We start from the raw sequence: 13,972 nt of genomic DNA on the forward strand, positions 1-13,972 counted from the left end.
CTGTCCGCTCGTATCTGGGTGCAGTGCGATCTTTACAGGTATTGCTGGATTTGGGGGTGCTATCTGTTTGAAGTGCGTTCTGACTAGCCGGCCGGTTTGAAGCCATGATGGAGCAGCGTGATTTTGCAAGAATTCGTGCTGCGTATGGGCTGTCTTCTGCAGTTCATGCAAACTCAAGGACTTTGGCCAGGACCAGAGGGAGGAGGAGGTCCTGGGCCAAGAATTGGTTGCGCCAGCGTGACCAATTTTCTCATATGCCTCTGCTTAGGGAAATCCAGGAGAATAATCCTGATGACTTCAGGAACTTTCTCCGTATGACGGACCCCGTTTTCCACCATCTATTGGATCTTCTGTCCCCCTATATCACGAGGCAGGACACTGTGATGCGCCAAGCCATCACGGCCGAGCAGAGGCTTATTGCCACGTTGCGGTACCTGGCGACTAGGAGGAGCCTGCAGGACCTCAAGTTCTCGACAGGCATCTCTCCCCAGGCGCTTGGGATCATCATACCGGAGACGTGTTCTGCCATCATACAAGTCATGCAGGAGGAGTATATTAAGGTAAGCTTCCTCCTTTAAACTTCACAATCTAGGTATTTTTCATGTATGCTAATATCGTTTTTTTTTTTTTGCAGATTTACCTACTTCCCATCATTGTATTATGCTGTGAATATTCCCTTTTGTCCCCATGCCTGTTTGAAGCTTTACATGCTATTTTATTGTCCTACATGCATCTTTCCCTTCACTAAACCTGTCCAGCATGCTATCCTAGGGCCAAACACACCTAGCCTAGTCTTTTTTCAACCTTATTTGTGTCTGCTCCATTGTAGTTTAAACCCCCTCCCCCCCTTATATTATTTTTTTGGTTTTTGTGATTTAGTAAAAAATTTTAGGCATAGTGCTACCTGTTTTAAATTTTTATGGCCTACACTCAGCTAGCACCCCCCCCCCCCTAAAATTGTTTAATGCCCCATCAGATGGGTGAGGAGTCTGATTAAAGTGGGCCTATATTTTTGGCCATGTAATACTCACTCCAATGCTAGTTAATGTGTAAATGTTATAATAATGATGTGGCACAAGGATGTTTTTGAAATTTCTAATTGTAATCTTTTGTTTGTCCCCACAGTTTCCCTCCACGCCACAGGAATGGCAGACTGTGGCTTCCCAATTTGCCCAGCGGTGTGATTATCCGAACTGTGGAGGGGAAATCGATGGGAAACACGTCCGCATAGTGCCGCCACCCCGTTCGGGGTCGTACTATTTTAACTACAAAGGTTTTCATAGTATCGTGTTGATGGCGGTGGTGTCGGCACAGTACGAGTTTCTGTATGTGGACGTGGGGAAGAACAGCTAGCTGTCAGATGGGGGAGTGTTCGCGCAGACGGAGTTTGCCAAGTGTCTACAATCTGGTGGTCTGGAACTGCCACAGGATGAAGACAATTTGGAGGGACTTCCGTTTGTTTTTCTCGCAGATGAAGCTTTCGGGCTTGGACCTCACCTCATGCGGCCTTTTCCCCAGAGGACCCTCACCCCGGAGAGGATGGTTTTCAATTTTCGGCTGGCCAGAGCTCGGAGGGTAGTCGAGAATGCCTTTGGGATACTCGCCAGCCGGTTCCGCCTGTTCCTGACAGCGCTACATCTGGCGGAATATAAATTGAACACTGTTGTTTATGCCTGTTGCATTTTGCACAATTTTTTACGCAGGCACTCCCAGTCGTACCTAGCCAACATTGGTGCTGAGGCAGGACTACCCTTGGATACCTTTCCTGGCATGGACACTGGTCGCGCTGGCTTGGCCCCCCAATCTGCTCGTGAGGCACACGACAAATATGTTGAGTACTTTATGGGTCGGGGGGCCATTGCTATGCCTGAAAATATTTCTTTCTAATTCGGCCCCCAAAAGAAAGAAATATTAATTACCTAATAAATAATTTGACCATTTGAATTTATACAGTTGTTTGTCATTCTTGCTTTGGTTTAATTTTCTCTGTCTCCCTGGTTCTCCTTCTAGTGCACTTCTAGTGCCAAATGTAGTTCTCAGTTATCTTAAATTAACACAATTGCACAGTAGTCACACATGTACATATTGGTATAGAGCATAGAAAGAAGAAGCCACTCCATTTTTATCTTTATCGGGGGTTTTTATTCTTTGCTCAACCTCCCTAATTTTTTAGAGTTCTGGTAACAAAATAGACAAGTCTTTGTTTCTGCACAAGGATTTTTTTTTTTTTACTTTATTTTTAAAGTTTTCCATTTTTTTTTTTATTTGGTATTTTTTATTTAATTCTTTTTATTTCCCAGTGTGCATTGCGGCTAAGTACGCCGCACGGGCCTATTGATTTCGACGTGGACGTAAACAACAACAATCCCGATTCACGGACGACTTACGCAAACGACGTAAAAAATTTGAATTTCGACGCCGGGTGGGGAACGGCAGCCATACTTCACATTACTATTCCACTAGGGCCTAGCTCTAACTTTACGCGGCCTATCTCTTACGTAAACTGTGTAAAAGTACTGCGTCGGCCGGGTGTACGTTCGTGAATCGGCGTATCTACTAATTTGCATATTCTACGCTGACCGCAATGGAAGCGCCACCTAGCGGCCATCCGAAATATTGCAACCTAAGATAGGATGGCGCAAGCCGTCGTATCTTAGATATGTTTAAGCGTATCTCTGATTGAGAATACACTTGAACATAAGTCGGCGTAGATTCTGAGTTAGGTTGGCTTATCTACTGGTAAGCTGGCCTAACTCTTTCTGAATCTACCTAACTGTGTGCATCTAAAAATGTTGGCGTGTGGAATCTTCAAACAAAATTGTTGTGAAAAACATCACATTTAAACAGGTTTTTTTTTGGGGGGGGGGTTAATCTTGGATACGGCCCATCATGTCAATGATGTTTTTGAAATTTTGCTCCATCACAATCATTCTATTTCTCATAATGTCCATTTCCGTACTGCATTCCATAATCTGTTGGATGACAATTTGGGCACTAGCCCTGGAAAAAGTTGAACTACCACTTGCAGGGATACCACCATCTTCATCCCCTAAAAAAACAAAAAAAAATATTCTCAGTAATATGCAGGCCTACCTACATCACTTTTTCCCTTGAAGGCTGGGGGGATACTGACCTGTTGTGCTGATAATCTCCACCTCTCCATCTTCAACAACTCCTTCTTCCACCACTCCTTCCTCCTTGATTTCTTACTGTCATGTTACATGATATTATTTTTATTATGTACTGTCTCTTTAATCCCTATCTAGTTTGACTCTTGTGGCATTCCTTAGTTTGCATGCTGCTCAGTCTCCTCCCCCTCTTTTCTGTATCAGTCATTTTAATGCTGTAATTCATGTGACCTGTATGTTTCCTCTACCTGCATGGAAGAATCGTTCTTTTACCTGTTGTAACTTGCATTCTACAGATCATACGACGAATAAACATCGCCAGATCTTCTTTCATGTGAGTTGTGACTGAGTAAGCTATCTGGAAAGGTGATTTGGGATGGATAATCTCTTCAGGGCAATGAGCTCCATGTGCTACTGAAAAATACATTCATAGCCTTTGTAACCGATTCAGAATAGTAAAAGAACGTATCCAGCAGCCTGCACAGAGATAACTGCGTCACAGGACAGATCATAGTGAAGTGTAACTGTATTGCATGAGAATTCTGCATACAACCCCAGCACAGCTTGTTACAGCTCCTCACAGTATACAGACACTCTTCACTGCTACAGTCAAGCCTGTGTACTGCAGGCCATCATGAGTGGAAAGGGCTCAGTGTGTGATGAAACACCACAACATGCTTCACACAGAGAAAGCCAGGATGAGGACCCAGAGTCCACTGCATTGACCAAACGCTCTGTGAAACCCACTTGGAAGGTTAAAGAGAACTATGAATCCATGAGAACTGAACTAGCAACCAGTTTGAAGCAGATTTGGGATAAAATCCTCACCCACATTGATGTGATTTCATGTCCCAGCCATGAGGTACTGCAACTAGAGGGCGCCATAAAGCATCTCTCTGCTTCATACGAACTGTACCAGACTACAAGCAAGAAATATAAAACTATTCTGCAAAGCATCAACACTGAGGAGTCCTTAGAGCAACTTAACAATGCCCAGCTTCTTAATGAGGAAAGAGAAAGCTTTATCCAGCGAACTAAAGCAAAGGCAGAAGCAAAATTAATGCTGCACGGGACACTGTATCTCACAAATCTGTATCCACCAGACGTTCTAAAGGTTCCTCTAGATCCCGAAGTTCAAGGCACTCAACGCTTAGTGAACAGCTAATGAATGCCCGCGCCCGAAGCAGAGGCTACCAAGGTACGGGCCGCCGCATATGCAAAAAAGAGAGCAGAAATGGAAACCGAGGCAGCGCATCAAAAGGCAGTAATGGAAACCGAGGCAGCGCATCAAAAGGCAGTAATGGAAGCCGAGGCAGCGCATCAAAAGGCAGCAATAGAAGCTCAAACGGCACGTCAAAGGGCAGCGATTGAAGCTTTAAAGGAAACAGAGCAACTACGAGGCAGCTGCAGCAAAACTAAAGGTTTTGGAACAAGCTATCGGTGCAGATGAAAACGCTAGCGAAAGGGTCAGCGTCAAGGCAGATGTAGAAGATCCTTTTGAACGCACTAAGAACTATGTTCTAAACCACAGCAGTGAACACTCAATTACCTCCACGTTTCACGGCAACGCAAGGACTTCACCACATCATCAGGTAAAAAGCTGTTCCAGCCACTTCCTACATGCAAACCCACCCCAGTGCAGCTCCCGACTGTCATGCTGATCCCGCATATGTCACAAAACGGCACACTAATCCGCAAGCAAGTCGCCAGCCTCCTGCTAAACAGTACTGTTCCAGACCTTCACCCAACAATTCAGCTGAATGCCCTTGCTGCACCATATCTTCCCACGTCTCTTGCAACGATACCATAAACAATGCAATCCACAACAATCAACCAGCAACCTCCTATGTAAAGTCAGAGGCAACCGATACAACAGAGGTAGTAAAGTACTTACTTCGACATGAGCTCGCCAAGTCAGGCCTAGTAAACTTCGACGACCATCCTGAAAATTATAGAAGCTGGAAAGCCGCTTTCAAAAATACATTAGGCGGTATCGGTTTTACTGCCGATCGTGAGCTGGATCTGCTGATCGGGTTGCTTGGCCCACAGTCTACAGAACGTGTCAAGAGCCTCAGGTCAGTTTACATCGACAATCCAACTGCAGGTCTCACCGCAGCATGGGAGCGTCTAGAACAGACTTACGGTAGTCCTGAAGCCATAGAGAATGCATTGCTCAAACGATTGGAAAATTTCCCAAGGATATCTGGTAAGGACAATATAGAGTTCCAGAGACTCAGCGACCTTCTTCTCGAAGTCCAGCTTGCCAAAACTGACCCTAAGCTACCTGGCCTCAGTTACCTGGACACTGCTCGAGGAGTTAACCCTATCGTTTGCCAAGCTTCCGCATGGCCTACAAGAAAAGTGGATCCAAGTTGGGTCATCATACAAACGGGGAAAACAAGGTTTCCTTTCCCCCGTTCTCCTACTTCTGCAATTTCATCAGGAACATTGCTGACACCAAGAACGATCCTAGTTTTGCATTCAGCGAGTTCAATACTCCCTCACCTAAAGGTGACAACCTACATACTAGCTACAGGAACCGCAGAGGTCCCGTGTCTGTTAGGAAGACAGACATTATTCCCACTCCCGCCCCAAACAAGAGCGGCAAGATCGAAAACCCAAACCGATTATGTCCCATCCACAAGAAGCCTCATCCCCTCAAAAAATGTATCGGTTTCAGAAAGAAGCCCCTACACGAACGAAAGGAACTCCTAAAGACTTTTGGGGTATGTTATAGATGCTGTGCTTCCACCGATCACTTTGCCAAGGAATGTAAAACTCCTATCAAGTGCATAGAGTGCGGTTCCGAGGACCATGTGCAAGCACTCCATCCCCTTGAGTCCAATCCTTCACAACATGCAGACCTTCCTCCTGGGCAGAACCACAGCGGGAAGAGTACAGATCACGTACCTAATTCCACCATGGTATTTTCTTCGTGCACTGAAGTCTGTGGGGAAGACCACTGTGACAAATCTTGCGCTAAAATATGCCTAGTGAATATTCACCACAAGGATCAGCCAGAAAAGACTTTAAGGGTGTATGCTATCTTAGACGATCAAGCAATCGATCGCTTGCACGATCCGAACTGTTCGATCTATTTTGCACAAAAGGAGAGGTTCACCCTTACACCTTAGGCACTTGTAGTGGAACTACAGAGGTTTTTGGAAGAAGGGCTCATGGATTTATTGTGTCCTCCCTAGAAAATAACCTACAATTACCCTTACCTACACTTGTAGAGTGTAACCAGATACCAGCCAACAAAGAAGAAATACCTACACCAGAAGTGCCTTCTACCACCCTCATCTAAGGTCAATAGCCAGTGAAATCCCACCACTTGACAAAGATGCTAAAATCCTTCTTCTGCTGGGAAGAGATATTCTAAGGATCCACAAGGTACACAGGCAGGTCAGCGGACCTCCAGAGGCCCCATTCCCCCAGTACCTGGACTTAGGCTGGGTCATCATAGGCAACGTCTGTATAGGCAAAATGAAAAGGCCTACTAACATTTCTTCATTCAAGACAAATGTATTGCCAAATGGTCGTAATACTCACTTTGAGCCATGCCCACATCACTACTGGGTAAAGGAGAAGGTAACTAGCTGCAAGTTGCAACATTGCAACACAAACCTTTCCCGCACCTACGATGACAGCTTTGGTTCTACAGTTTTCAATGTAAGCAGTGAAGACGACAAGTTGGCTCCTTCGGCAGAAGACAAAGAATTCCTTAAAGTAATGGACAATGAGTTCTTTCAGGAAGATTCCAATAGCTGGGTAGCACCCCTACCCTTTCGCCTCCCGAGAGAGAAGCTACCAAAACAATCTACATCAAGCAGTCAAAAGATTCTCCTCCTTAAAGCGTACCTTAAGCAGGAAGCCAGAGATGGAAAGACATTTTGTGGACTTCATACAGAATATCTTTGACAGGGGTCATGCCGAACCCGCAACCCCCATTGAAAGAAGGAGAAGAATGCTGGTACCTCCCTTCCTTCGGTGTGTATCACCCACGAAAGCCAGACCAAATCAGAGTTGTCTTTGACTCCAGTGCCCAACATGAAGGCTTCTCACTTAACGACATGCTCCTCACAGGGCCCCAACTTGAACAACAACCTCATTGGAGTCCTAATTCGCTTTCGTCAAGAACCTGTAGCGGTGATGGCCGACATTCAACAAATGTTCCACTGCTTCATCGTCAAGGAAGATAACAGGAATTACCTCAGGTTTCTATGGCACAAGGACAACGACATCAACAAAGAGGTAATTGATTACCGAATGAGGGTGCATGTCTTTGGGAACAGCCCTTCCCCAGCTGTAGCAATCTATGGACTAAAAAGACAGCTCAGCTTGGAGAAGCTGAGTATGGATCCGATGCTCGTCAATTTGTTGAAAGGAACTTTTACGTAGACGACGGGCTCAATCCTTTCCTACTGCTAAAGAAGCAATTAATCTTCTTACCAGAACAAAGGAGATGCTAGCTGTAGCAAACTTGAGACTTCACAAAATTATATCTAACAGCCAAGAGCTAATGAATGCATTTCACCCTGAGGACTATGCCGCCAGTGTGAAAGACCTTGACCTTGGGTCAGACACACCCCCTATACAGAGAAGTCTAGGTCTGCTGTGGAACATCAAGGCAGACACATTCACCTTCCAGGTGTCAACCTGTGACAAAACCCTTCACCAAGAGAGGAGTCTTGTCCATAGTGAACAGCATCTACGACCCACTGGGATTTATAGCCCCAGTCACCATCCAAGGTAAGATGTTATTAAGACAGCTTACTACCGATAACCTAGATTGGGACACTCCGTTACCTATTGAGAAACAACAAAGATGGGAGAAATGGAGAGGTTCTCTGAAGACATTAGAACAGCTCCAAATTCCACGTTGCTATGCCCCAGTCTCCATCTCAGCCGCTGTCCAGAGGGAAATCCATATTTTCTCTGATGCATCAGTTGAAGCTATAGCTGCAGTGGCCTATTTGAAGACCTCAGGAGTTAATGGAGACATACACTGCAACTTTGTTCTAGGCAAGACAAAGCTAAACACCAAAACCCGCACATACCATACCCAGACTTGAACTTTGTGCAGCTGTGCTAGCAGTGGAATAGCTGAAGTCATAAAGAGTGAAATGGACATTAACATTGATTCCTTCACATTTTACACAGACAGCAAGATAGTGCTTGGTTACATTTACAACCAAACTAAACAATTTTACGTGTACGTCAGCAATAGAGTAGAACGTATCAGAAGGTTCTCCTTGCCAAAGCAATGGCACCATATTCCCACTGACCTTAATCCTGCCGATTGTGGGACAAGAGCTATATCTCCAGTAGCTCTCCTCGACTGCTTGTGGCTGTCGCCTCCAAGATTTCTTTCTGAAAACTCCTACTCAATTTCCACGGACACTACCTATGAACTGGTACATCCTGACGATGATAAAGAAATCAGGTCTATGTACACCACACTGTGTACCTCTGCGAGTCAGAACAAAAACTAAAGTCGCATCGTTTTGAACGTTTCTCAACCTGGTCATCAGCTGTTAGGGCCGTTGCTTATTTGATACACATTGCCCATTGTTTTAAAAGGAGCTCAACTTCAGAATGTCATGGCTGGCATATCTGTACCAACCTCCCTACTGCAACGGAAATTGAGCAGGCGGAAAGGGTTATCATTCGCTGTGTACAACAAGAAGTGTACATGGAAGAGTTTGCACAGATTCAAAGGTGGAATACCTCTATCAAAGGGTAGTTCACTATTTAATCTGAACCCTGTAGTCGATGACAATCAGTTGCTACGAGTTGGAGGTCGAATAGAGAAATCTGACCTGTGCAGCAAGGAACAAAACCCCGTCATCATACCAGGTCAGCACCACATTGCCACTCTTCTAATACGGCACCATCATGAACTAATACAGCACCAAGGCCGACAATTTACAGAAGGCGCTATCAGGTCAGCTGGCTTGTGGATTGTTGGAATGAAGAGATGTGTTTCTTCCCTGCTTTTTAAATGTGTCAAGTGTCGCAAGTTAAGAGGTAGACACCAACTACAACAAATGGCAAGCCTGCCATTTGATCGCCAAAGTACAGATCCACCTTCACCTACGTTGGAGGTTGATGTATTTGGTCCGTGGACTGTGGTAACTCGTAGGACTCGCGGTGGAGCAGCCAATAGCAAGAGGTGGGCTGTGTTGTTTACCTGTCTCAGCGTACGAGCTGTACATATCGAGGTGATCGAGTCAATGGATTCGTCTTGTTTCATCAACGCTTTACGAAGATTCTTCTCCATCCGAGGACCTGTCAAACAGCTAAGATCCGACTGTGGTACCACTTCGTTTGAGCCTGTAAAGAACTTCAACTAGACAATTTCTTAGCAAACAATGGATGTACTTGGCTGTTTAATTCACCACATTCTTCGCATATGGGAGGATCCTGGGAGCGAATGATTGGAATCGCTCGAAGAATTCTCGATTCCATGTTGCAGGACCACAAGTCTTCACTATTGACTCACGAGACTTTGAGTACCTTACTCTCAGAAGTATCCGCCATCATTAATGCAAGGCCTCTAGTACCAGTATCTTCCGATCCTGATGCTCCAATGATCCTTACCCCAGCCACACTCCTTACTCAGAAGGTTGGCAACTACCGTGAGTATCTCTGCCGAGATTGACCCGAAGGATATCTATAGGCGTCAATGGAAACGGGTGCAACACCTAGCCAATGTGTTTTGGCACCGCTGGAGAAAGGAGTACCTGCATACCCTTCAAAGCCCGTTCAAATGGCAAACACCCAAAGCCCAACTCAAGTAGGAGACCTTGTTCTTCTGAAAGATAGAGAAGTCTGTCGCAATGAGCTGGCCTATGGGTCTTGTAACAAGCGTAATGCCCAGCGATGACGGAAAGGTTCGAAAGGTTGAAATTAAGATAACTAAAGGAGGTTCTGCTCGGACTTTCTCACGACCAATCACGGAATTGGTGCTTCTTCTCCCAAGTGAGTGACTTAGGCAGGAGTAACGGCTATACCTGCTATGGCGGGGAGAATATCACTATCACTATTGACTGTGCTACTGTTGAAGTCCACGATTACAAACGATAGACTGCAGGACTCAAAGCCATCTGTTTTTTTGGACGTCATGTTTCATTGTTTCATTTACTGCATACCTTCTTGTGTTTGCGGGTATCTCGTATCTATGGTTTACACACCAGTTTTACCTTAACGTTTCTTTCCCTACAGGTTCAAGTGGACTTATCTTTATATATGTAATAGACTTTGAAATCTAAAGATTTCAGGCGGGGAGTGTCATGTTACATGATATTATTTTTATTATGTACTGTCTCTTTAATCCCTATCTAGTTTGACTCTTGTGGCATTCCTTAGTTTGCATGCTGCTCAGTCTCCTCCCCCTCTTTTCTGTATCAGTCATTTTAATGCTGTAATTCATGTGACCTGTATGTTTCCTCTACCTGCATGGAAGAATCGTTCTTTTACCTGTTGTCTCAAAAATATTCCGATTGCACACCTTCCGGCAAAATGGCCAAGTAGTAAAAGGGTGCTGAAACGATCACCGGCTGGGAACCGGAAAGCAAATCATATATATATATACTCGCCAGCACACCAGGAATCATAACGTCCAAAGATTTAATGCATATCTATTATGTCAAAAAGAGCAACGTTTCGAGGCCACGCAGGACCTCTTCGTCAGGCAAAAACTTGTTGTAACTTGCATTCTACGGATCATACGACGAATAAACATCGCCAGATCTTCTTTCATGTGAGTTGTGACTGAGTAAGCTATCTGGAAAGGTGATTTGGGATGGATAATCTCTTCAGGGCAATGAGCTCCATGTGCTACTGAAAAATACATTCATAGCCTTTGTAACCGATTCAGAATACTTACAGCACTCCTTCTTCCACCACTCCATCTTCCATCACTCCTTCTTCCACATCCTCCTCCTCCACATGCTGTGGTTGGTGGGGTTTATTGGGTCTGGCCCTCCTTGCCTCCTCCGAAGGCTGTCCTCTTCTTTCCCCTAATAACAAGAAAAAAAAGGTAGACTCAGAACACCGAGTTTTAAAGGCAGAAAGAGCAAACATTGTTTAGAAGTGAGCTCTAATTTGTGTTTAGGAGCATTCCTACAAACATAAACTTTGTTTGTCTGACTTCTCCCAAGCTGGGATCCTGCCCCGTTTTGGCAAAGTGACACACATGGATGCACCCCAAATATAATATTTGTGGGTGACCCTATTAAAAAAGTTAGTTAGGGGGGGGACACACAGGTGCTCTTGAGTACAGATATGAAAACAGCTGTTTAGTATCACTGTATGAATGAATGGTTCACGTTTGCCCTTCACATTCTAGTAAAGTTGAACAAAACACATCATCTTGTCAACCTTGTTTATAAACGATGTTTTTACGCAAAATAGTCATGTCCACAGGTGTGCTTTTCCTGGAATAACGGAAAAGATCTGATTTGTGAAGAACGATGTGGAGGAACGATGTTTACTACGAAGGGTAAAATAATACACTTCGCAAAAACCAACAAATTGCCATGTTCAAAAGTACTACCAGGCCAAAGAAGCACATGGAGAAAAACATGTTCACAAATAAGAAAGTCAATTGCAAAATAAACATTAAAATTACCTACTTTTATCTGGAATTCGCTTGATCCTCCTAAACTGCTCTGGCTCACGCAGTTTTAAGTCCGACCATCTCTTTCTCAGCTGCTCCTTGGACCTTGTGACCCTAAATCTGGCATAAAGTCTCCTTGCCACTTTATCCATAATTTTGGCCTTCCTCCGATTAGGGGTGTTGTATGGGCCATAATCCCCATCATAGTCTTTCCTCCGCAGAACCTCCACCATCTCCACCATTTCGTCTAGTGACATATTTGTTGCTTTGAATCGCCTGGGCCGGGATCGTGACGTTCCCGCCTTTCCTTGTCAGCGAAGGGTAACACACGCTCCTGTGACCCCGCCATATTTTCGTTTTTTAATGTTTAAAAGGGCGTGGAAAAGAGAGAAGGGTCCATCATGGGCGGGCGAAGAGGGCGGCGCTTCACGCATGCGCGGGGATATAACAAGAACGACGTGATTACGTGAGTTAACGCGGAGTCTGCTTGAGCGGAAGTTTGTCACGGGAGAAACAAAGGTACTTTAGAAACTAGAACCAGCAGAGGCCTAGAGACTTGTGAGTAGAATGGGATGTGGGGTTTATATGTTGATTGCACCCTAGCACGATTATGTAGCTTGGGGGGCTCACCATGCTTTTTTTTCCCTCCTTTTGCTTGGAGACTTCAAATATATATGTGAGATTTCAAAAAATCATAATTTTAGTGTGTATCACATCAGGCAACGTTTGTGATGTTGGACAGAGGTAATTAGCCACTGTATCATCTCATCAATGCTGAGAGGGGCATGATATCTACACTGAATACTGCTTTGATGAATGCTATCAATACTTTGTAATGTGATTATGCCACTTATTTAGTGAAATTAAAACACAGGGATTGCAGGTAAAGTCAGCATTTTCACCAACAATGGGGCAGAGCTGGGCATCATTTTAGCAGCAGGAGACAGTGTGTTTGAGGCTCAAAAGATTGGGCGCAGAATCTGACAATGTCAAAGCTCCACCAAGTGGTTCTAATTTGTGTTTTTTGGTAATCTAATTTCAGATGGAGCAACTTAATCTCCGAGAGAATCTGGAAAGAGCTGATTCAAAAATACAGGGAAATCCCATGCCTATGGGATGCGAGGCTCCCATCATATCACAAGACCGATGTCAGAACGAAAGCACTCAACCAAGTTGCAACATACATGCAGACTTGGATACCGGAGTACACAGCCATCATGATACGGTAAAAAATAAACAACATCAGGGGCACATACAGAAAGGCCTATCGCAAACAACACATACCACAGAGGTCAGGAGCAGCAGCACGTGCTGCAAAGGAACCCAAACTGTGGTACTACACGGAGCTCAGTTTTTTGGAGGAGCAAATGGATGGCCGGGATTTACTTTCCAGTCTTCCTTCCACCCTTCCTTCCATGCGTCGTTCCACCAGAAATTCCACGGTTCCCCCCACCCCTGCAGAGTGTGATCAGGAGCTGGCTGACATCAAGGACGCAGATCTGCCAGGCTTCAGTGAGGTATAGTAATTTACAACATATTTCTTGGCTGTAAAATCTTGTGGGTTTATTGAGATGAATTTGTTAGCAACAAGGAAAGCTTGTAAACACAACCAAAAGTTCGGGGCACAAACAATTGTGTCAGGGATGCCAACTGCAGGGTTCCAGAATGAGAGTCGGTTCAATTTCTATTCGTACAAAAAAAATGTCAAGAGCATGAAAATGTGTGTGATTGATTGTGCAAAATATTAAAACATGTCCCTTTTTACTATACAGAAGACCAGCCAGGAGGCGGCAGATACCCAAGATGTCAGCCAGGCGGAAGGGCTGAGTGGCAGCCAGGAGGAGGCCGGGCCCAGTGGATCTCAGCCAGTCCCCAGGCTCAGCACCATCTCCCAAGTGCCTCCCCTCCAGATGCGCCGACCAGGCCAAAGGAGATGCTTGAGGCAGATGGAGGAGGAGAGCCCGCAGGTCATGAGGGAGGCTGGTGAGATAATGAGGGCCCCCCTGAACCCCGCAGAGAGCTTCAGCGCTTCCATGTCCCATGACCTGCAGGAATTGGGAGAGGAGCAACGAGGCCTGGCTAAAGACATGATGAACCAGGTCTTGTGGTGAATAAATGAATGAGGCACAGATACTCAAATCAATGAACACCACATCCCGGTATAAACAGAGAGAAAAGAAATTCGGGAGTGGGTAACAAACCCTGGGATTTTAACGGTGTT

Source organism: Rana temporaria, chromosome 1, assembly GCF_905171775.1.
Source record: "Rana temporaria chromosome 1, aRanTem1.1, whole genome shotgun sequence".
Taxonomy (NCBI): Eukaryota; Metazoa; Chordata; class Amphibia; order Anura; family Ranidae; genus Rana; species Rana temporaria.